Here is a 7,049-nt window from a genome sequence, read left to right as displayed (position 1 = left end):
GTCATTTATTATGCTAGTCGCGTTTTAAATGATGCCTAGAAAAATTACACAACTACAGAAAAAGAATTACTTGCAGTGGTTTATGCCATTGACAAGTTCAGATCATACTTAGTAGGATCAAAAGTGATTGTGTATACTGACCATGCTGCTCTTAAATATCTACTCATAAAGCAGGATTCAAAACCCAGGCTCATCAAATGGGTGTTGCTTCTGCAAGAGTTTGATATAGAAATAAGAGACAGAAAAGGGACAGAGAACCAAGTGGCTGATCATCTGTCCCGGATAGAGCCAGTAGAAGGGACGTCCCTCCCCTCTCTTGAGATCTCTGAGACTTTTCCGGATGAGCATTTATTTCCATTCAGGAAACACCATGGTTTGCCGATATTGCAAACTATAAAGCTGCAAGGTTCATACCCAAAGAGTACAACAGGCAACAAAAGAAAAAATTAATCACTGATGCAAGTACTACTTGTGGGATGAACCCTATCTCTTTAAGAGATGTGCAGATGGAATAATCCGTAGGTGTGTTCCTAGAGAAGAAGCACAGAGGATCCTATGGCATCGCCATGGATCTCAATATGGAGGCCATTTCGGAGGTGAGCGAACAGCCACCAAGGTCCTCCAATGTGGCTTCTATTGGCCCACACTCTATAGAGATTCCCGAGAGTTTGTACGTTACTGTGACAGTTGCCAAAGAGCTAGTGATCTGCCTCATGGTTACGCCATGCCTCAACAAGGAATCTTGGAGATTGAGTTGTTTGACGTATGGGGAATTGACTTCATGGGACCTTTCCCACCATCATTCTCAAATACTTATATTCTGGTGGCAGTTGACTATGTATCAAAATGGGTTGAGGCCATTGCCTCACCCACCAATGATACTAAAACAGTGCTGAAGTTCCTCCAGAAACATATCTTTAGCAGGTTTGGTGTCCCTAGAGTACTGATCAGTGATGGGGGCACTCACTTCTGCAACAAACAGCTTTACTCTGCCATGGTTCGGTATGGAATTCGCCACAAGGTGGCTACTCCATATCATCCACAAACTAATGGGCAAGCTGAAGTCTCTAACAGAGAATTAAAGAGAATCCAAGAACGGACAGTAAATACCCGCAGAAAGGATTGGGCACGGAGCTTGGATGATGCTCTGTGGGCTTACAGAACAGCATTCAAGTTTAAAGCTACCTCAGCTGAAAGATGATCCAAACTCTTTCAACAGAAGAATGATGAGAACAGACAAGGGCCTGGATAAGATTCTAGAGGATATATGTATTCCTGGAGCCAGGTGGACCACCAGCACGAAGGGTGTCCCAAATCAACTCAAAAGAGAAGATCTCAAACCAGTCGCCAGAGGATGGCTGGACTTCATTGGGCATTCTCTGCTGCCCACTAGTAACCGTTCTGAAGTCACTGTTAGAAGAGTAGTGATGATCCATTGCATCATGATGGGAAAAGAAGTGGAAGTTCATCAACTGATTTCAACTGAATTCTACAAAATTGCTAACAAAAATTCTAAAGAGGCCAGGTTGGCTTACCCAAGCTTGATTTCTCTGCTCTGCAAGGACGCTTGAGTAAGGATGGGAATAACTGAGTATATCTCAGTTGAGAAACCAATCACCAAAGCATCAATGGAAAAACAACAAGCACAGGATGATCCCATCAAGAAGAAAACACAGGAATTTCTCCCAGAAATCCCTCAATCTGAATACTGGGAGTATCTTGAAACATCAGTTACCAAGATGCAAGAAGCTATAGAACAGATAATAAAAGAACAGAAGGAACAAAGTCAAATTCTTTGCTATTTGATTAAAGAACAAGAGGAGCAAGGGCGTGACTTGAGGGAATTGAAGCGCCAGAAGTTATCTCTTGAAGGACCAAGCACCCCACAGATCCGAGGAACATCCACTTCCCAGAACAAAGGTTGTTAAATTCCAATTTTTGCTTTAACTCTGTGATAGTTGTCGTTATAGGAGTTTACCTTAGGAGTCATATAGTAGTAATTAGTATCTATTTTGATTTTATCTCCAATTAAGTTATAGTCTATTTTTCTCATCATCAGCAAACATGAATAAAATAGTAGATCTTTTGAATAAGAGGCAATAAAATTTCAAGTTTTTAATAAAAAAAATTCTAATTAGTTACATGTGGTGGTAATGCTTTCTGTCTTCTGAATGAATGCTTGAACAGTGCATATGTCTTTTGAATTTGTTGTTTAAGACTGTTAAATATGTTGGCTCTTGAAAGAATGATGAACATGAGACATGTTATTGATAATCTAAAAAATCATAAAAATGATTTTTGAAGCAAGAAAAAGCAACAAAGAACAAAGCTTGTAGAAAAAAAAATTAGAAAGAAAAAGAGAAAGCAAGCAGAAAAAGCCAAAGCTCTTAAAACCAAAAAGGCAAGAGCAAAAAGCCAATAGCCCTTAAAAACCAAAAAGCAAGGGTAATAAAAAGGATCCCAAGGCTTTGAGCATCAGTGGATAGGAGGGCCTAAGAAAATAAAATCCTGGCCTAAGCGGCTAAACCAAGCTGTCCCTAACCATGTGCTTGTGGCGTGAAGGTGTCAAGTAAAAACTTGAGACTGAGCGGTTAAAGTTAAGGTTTAGCAAAAAGAAGAGTGTGCTTAAGAACTCTGGACACCTCTAATTGGGGACTTTAGCAAAGCTGAGTCACAATCTAAAAGGTTCCCCCAATTATGTGTCTGTGGCATTTATGTATCCGGTAGTAATACTGGAAAACAAAGTGCTTAGGGCCACGGCCAAGACTCATAAAATAGCTGTGTTCAAAAATCATCATACTGAAATAGGAGAATCAATAACACTATCTGAATTCTAAGTTCCTATAGATGCCAATCACTCTGAGCTTCAATGGATAAAGTGAGATGCCAAAACTGTTCGGAAGCAAAAAGCTACTAGTCCCGCTCATCTAATTAGAATCTGAGCTTCACTCAAAAACTCTGAGATATTATTGCTTCTCAACCTATTAGTCTTCTATTTTATTTGTCTAGTTGCTTGAGGACAAGCAACAGTTTAAGTTTGGTGTTGTGATGAGCGGATATTTTATACGCTTTTTGGGGTTAATTTCATATAGTTTTTAGTATGTTCAAGTTAGTTTTTAGTTTATTTTCATTAGTTTTTAGGAAAAATTCATATTTCTGGACTTTACTATGAGTTGTGTGTTTTTCTGTAATTTCAGGTATTTTCTGGCTGAAATTGAGGGAGCTGAGCAAAAAAATCTGATTCAGGCTAAAAAAGGACTGTTGATGCTGTTGGATTCTGACCTCCCTGCATTCAAAATGGATCTTCTGGAGCTACAGGACTTCAAATGGCGTGCTTCCATTTGCTTTGGAAAGTAGACATCCAGGGCTTTCCAGCAATATATAATAGTCCATACTTTGCTCAAGGATAGATGATGTAAACTGGCGTTCAACGCCAGCTCTCTGCCCCATTCTGGCGTCCAGCGCCAGAAACAAGTTGCAAGTTGGAGTTCAACGCCAGAAAAGGATCCAAAGCTGGCGTTGAACGCCCAAAACAGCCCCAAGCACGTGAAAGCTTTAGTCTCAGCCCCAGCACACACCAAGTGGGCCCCAGAAGTGGATTTCTGTGCTTCAAACTCACGAGTGCTAGGCGTAGTGACAGACGCAAAAGGATAGTAAATCCTATTCTGGTACGATTGAGAACCTGCAGATGATTAGCCGTGCGGTGACAGCGCACCTGGACCCTTTTCACTGGAAGGATGGATGGTAGCCATTGACAATGGTGATCCGCCAACACATAGCTTGCCATAGGAGGACGTGCGTGAGTGAATCAGAAAACAGAGGAAAGCAGAATTTTAGAAGACAAAGCATCTCCAAAACTCCAACATATTCTCATTCACTGCATAACAAGTAACCTTTAATTCATGCTTTTGTGTTTATTTGCAAGCCAATTGATAACCACTAATTAATATCTTGACTAAGAGTTGCAAGATAACCATAGCTTGCTTCAATCCAATAATCTCCGTGGGATCGACCCTTACTCACGTAAGGTATTACTTGGACGACCCAGTGCACTTGCTGGTTAGTTGTGCGGAATTACATAGTGTGAAGTAATTTTCGTGCACCAGCGAGCTATCTAATGAAGAATCTAATAATGATGTTTCTTGGGAAGGAGATGTTTATTCTCAAGTATTAGAAAGTGATAGAAGTGGTTACGTACGTGGTTTAGGACTTGGTCCAACACCTTTTTTATTATGGGATAATAAATCATCTTATGATAAATTTGCTTCAGATGCTTTAGCTAATGAGGTTGCTCAAAAATTACAAGAAGAAATAAAGGGGATAAAGGAGAAACATGAAGAAGAAATGAAGTTGATGAAAGAAAATCAAAATAAAATGTTGGCTGAATTATCTTTTATGAGACAAGTTTTGTGTAAGTTTATTTTAATAAGTTCATCTATAACTCAAGATTTTAATGAAAATTTTTTTTATGCAGGTAATTTTTGAAATTTGAAATTTTTTCTTATGAGCTATTTTTTTATTTGACATTGCTGTATTTATTAGGTTCCTGATGCTAATAGTGGCCATGAGTTAACACCATCCAGCACTTGAAATCAGGTTTGATGCTAATAATAATTTCTTGTAAGATTATATCTCCATCTATTATTGTTTGAATCCAGCACTAATTAATTAATACCATACATAATAGTATACCAACTGCTCATTAAGATTACTTTTCTTATTTTTTTTGCTTTCCTTTAATGTATTTTATAAATCATTATACAAGACTTCTCTATCCATTAAATTCTTTTGATACGTGTATATGTATAAATTCCGAACATGACTATGCAGGAGAGTGGTGTTTGAATTAAATTTGAAGTGGCATGTATGGAGGGTATAAATTACGGTATAGAGATAGTTGTCATTCGTTTTTAGGTGGCTTTATTGGAATTTGGAATATGGTTCTGGGCAATATGCTGATAGTGAATGTGAGCATGTGAAATTGTGAATTCTGACTTGCAACAATGAGCATGAGAGGAATGGTGTGAGGCTTTTATGGTGCTAGATGTTATAAACTTAGATTTTGTAAAACTGAGTGAAATTGTCAGTTTTGGCTTAAGCATTAAGACAGGGCCATAGGTTTTCTGTTTCACTTGAGTTTTTATCTTGTGAGAGTTGGCTTGAACTCTGTGTTTTATCCAAGGTTGTGTAGATTTATTTAAGTTTATGTCAATATCCTCATCCCTATTTCTTACTCAAGCTTTTCTCACCATGCATTAGAACATTAACTGAACTTAAATTTCAATGTGTTATACAGATGGTGTTATAAGAATTGGCATCGCTACAACTGTTGTGGGACTCAGTTGGTGGCCTTGCCGCAATATTGGCCTAGAAGAATTGAGCATATTTTGACATCTTTTTTTTCACTGCAACTGTTGTGGGACTCATAGTTGGTGTCCTTGCTGCAGTATTGGCCTAGAAGAATTGAGCATATTTTGACTTTTTTTTTTATTTTCTGCAAAATGTATTCAAAGTCAATGAAATGACAAAGAAACCTCTATTATGTATTGACAAATACCACTTTTAACATTCTAGTTTGTCAAAAAGAGCATTTTAATAGAAAGTTTATTTGAAATTTTTCTGATCAAAATTCAAATACAAATCATCATCATCATCATCATCATCATCATCATCATCATCATTAAAAAAATATAGGTTGTTAGTTCTAATAAAGTGAGTATAATTAAAAAAAAATTTAAGATTTTAGCGGCAATAGTAATGGCAGTTAAAAGTGAATAATATTATAATTTTAGAATTTTTTTTATTGGCAATATAAATTGCTAGTAAAATGGGTTTAATGGTAACTAAAAGTGAACAATATTGCAATCTTAGAATTACTTTTAGTGGCCATATAAATTGCCAAGAAAATAGCCACTAAAAGTTATATACTTTTTGGGGCCCCGGCAAATGTTATAATTACTGCTAAACCCTTTTAGCGACAAAACGTAAGACGGCTAATGTCTAATTGCCGATAAATGTATTAGCGGCTATTTTCATTGCCGCTAAAAGCAAAATAAATGACCGCTAAAAGTGATTTTTTCTATAGTGGATCAAAACAAAAATTGGTGCAATTTCAGGAACCAAAATAAAAATTTAGTGCCACCGCCATGTCACCACCTCAAGAAATGCGCCACACCACTGCCACATCATCGCCTCGAGAAATGTGCCACGACACCGGTGCACTGTTTAGGACCCGCCCGGGTCGCTCGGGAAGTGTGCCAGACCACCCGGGGCACACATGCCGAGGTTAACAGTACCGCACCGGACGGCGGGAAAATCCGAGCATGCATACTGAGGTGAACAGTACCGTGCGTGACCCAGATCTGAGCCCAGACCGCGCCAAAAAACCCGGGTCCATTGTACATGTTCCAATGTCTTTTATTGTTATTTGATCCTCGACCGAAATTGTTATATTATGTACTTAACTAATTATTATTATTGTTATTTATGACAATTGACCAAGAGTCTAGAAATTAATGAAACTCAATTATTACAATATTATATATTGTTGAAAATTGAATCAACCGATTGGTTCAATTAAATTAACCAGAGTAAATGCCCTTTCCGGTCCCTAACCATTTGCCCGATGGACTTCCCACCCCCTAAGAAATCTAAATACCCAAATCGATCCCTATCTATTTAGATATCTGTATGTTCCAGTCCCTACAACCAATTCCGAGCAGGTCACTTGCTGATGTGTCAGTAACTTATCCACGTGGGTTTCTCTCCTTCATAATTGGGACAAATTGCCCCCTATAACTTTGTTGAAACATTGCGTTTCATTATGAGCAGTTATCTCCTGGGTGTTCATAGCTATTTAGGGTTTTTTCTTTGTTCTTCATTGTCTTCGTTGTGTGTGGAGTGAAGATTAGGGCTTTTCTCCTGAAGAACAATATGGCTATGAAAGTCAGAGACTCTTCTTCACGAACCGTGGAGGAAAGCAGTGAAGCTGGGAAAAATTTGTGCTGGAGTCCGACTCTGGGTTCCACTGGGAGTATAGGGGAAAAGAC

The sequence above is a fragment of the Arachis ipaensis genome, chromosome B08 (genome assembly GCF_000816755.2).
Source record: "Arachis ipaensis cultivar K30076 chromosome B08, Araip1.1, whole genome shotgun sequence".
Classification (NCBI taxonomy): Eukaryota; Viridiplantae; Streptophyta; class Magnoliopsida; order Fabales; family Fabaceae; genus Arachis; species Arachis ipaensis.
The sequence above is the reverse complement of the archived record's forward strand: the minus strand, read 5'-3'. Positions refer to the sequence as shown.